Below are 1,873 nucleotides of genomic sequence, written 5' to 3' on the forward strand. Positions count from 1 at the left end.
GAGAAGAAAATAAAGATAGTGTGCAAATTTCTGTTATTTGTTCAGAAAAGAAGAAAGATAATACATTACTATCTGATTAAAACGTTAGGTTCGTTTAGCTTTGGAATGTTAGACATGTTGTATTATTAGGAGAGAGACTGAGCCATAGGAACACTTCCAGATCTATGCAACAATGGCAGCTCGTGTGCTGGATGCGGCAAGATTTTGAAGTAGCAAACTCTTCTTCTGAGTGTATAGAGAACAATTGCACTCAGACAGACGTGCGATGCTGCGATACCTGGGGAGGAAAGGGAAGTATATGAGAGATGGGGAAAGTTGTGGTAAGAGGAATTGAAGCAGAAAGATTGTAGAAACGGAAACTTCTTTGAGCAGAGAAATGAAACCCTACTTAAAGAGGACGGGAACGACGAGGATGGGATTTGAACCCACGCGTGCAGAGCACAATCGATTAGCAGTCCATCACCTTACCCACTCGGCCACCTCGTCCCACAGGGGAGTCTGCTTTTAAGTCTTACTGTTGATGTATTATCCCTTCTGTCCTGGCGGCACTTCTGCCATTGTTTTTGGGGTTTTGTTTTGCGGGTTTGTTTTTTGTTTTTAAATAATAATAATTTCTGCATTATGTAAAACGGTTAAATTCTGAGCCCTTTAACCATAAATTTGGCGGAATAAATTAATCCTGGCGACCTTCTTCAGATCGGTTGCAACTTTGTTCTACGACTCATGCGGTCTGCATGAGTGATGCGCATCCTCCCCAGGGCCGTGAGGTTTTCCTGGGATTTTTGTTGTTTATTGTCGTTTCAGTCTTTTCAATCTGCGTTCTCCTTAGAACATTCTCATACAGGACAAATCCTTCCACCTTTCTCCAGGGAGTACTCCACACTGGTGTCTTCTTACCCCAGGTCCCCTGGGTTTGGGATGGTTCCTCAATCTCCACTGCTAAAAATCATCAAACTTCGCCAAATTTTTAACATTAAGGTTTATTCTGAGAAGTCATTTCGAAAAAGCAGATGGCTCAAAGAAGGTGGTTGGGTACAGGAGGCTTATAAAGCAGAAACCCCAATGACTGGAGTCAGTTCAGACTCAATAGTTTCTTTTATGAATAGCCAACAGACTCGAAATACAAACCTTTGACCTTCTAGGTCAACATTTAATCGACAACACTAGCAAAATCCCCTTGTAAAGAGAGATCAATCACTGGCTCATCTCAAGGTGACTAATTTAACACTGCACTTGGGGTACCCCATGAAATGTACCAATTGTTAACTGAAAACAACAGTTCACCAGCACATCTTGGGGGAGAATGATTTACAACTTTTGAGACCTGATGGAGGGTCAGTGACTTTTTTTTTTTTTTTTTTAGGAGGAGAGGATTCTCCTTTGTATTGAAATAGATTCTCCCCATTATTGAAATCAATTGATATCAGGTTCTCCTAGCCTGTCAGTTAATATTACGATCCTCCTTTCCCCTATTCTGAGATTTAAATTACAGGGCGGTTTGGCAGTTACTCTTTGGTAACAGGATAAGATTCATGTCCATCGCTGTAGACTGCTGGCAGACTTTTGCAGTTGGTGTCAGGCTCCTTATGGTTAATATTTGGTTTCCAGTCTGTTACTAATTTTTCTATTCAGCAGTACACACTTGCCTTTCAGACACCAGTGAAATGCTTGCTATTCTCCCTAAGGTTCATACCTCCTCCATTTTCCATTTTTATCCCTCCCTTCTGCCCTCACTTTATCTGCCACTGGAAAACCTCTGCAATCGTTTTTCTCTTGAAAACTGATTTCCCTTTCATGCCTCCTATAGATGACCTAATGACAGCAATGAATTCTATTTACAGAGAAAATTTTTGTAAGTTGAATATAATTTTTC

The 1,873-nt window shown here is 40.8% G+C and overlaps 1 non-coding gene across 1 annotated transcript; it reads right to left on the reverse strand.

Moving 5' to 3' along the window:
• Positions 1 to 404: 404 nt before the first annotated feature.
• TRNAS-GCU lies at positions 405 to 486 on the reverse strand. Its single transcript has one exon. It is a non-coding gene; the product is annotated as a tRNA-Ser (tRNA).
• Positions 487 to 1,873: the final 1,387 nt, after the last annotated feature.

This window comes from Elephantulus edwardii, unplaced genomic scaffold (genome assembly GCF_000299155.1).
Source record: "Elephantulus edwardii isolate Elephantulus edwardi_28Jun2011 unplaced genomic scaffold, EleEdw1.0 scaffold00599, whole genome shotgun sequence".
Classification (NCBI taxonomy): Eukaryota; Metazoa; Chordata; class Mammalia; order Macroscelidea; family Macroscelididae; genus Elephantulus; species Elephantulus edwardii.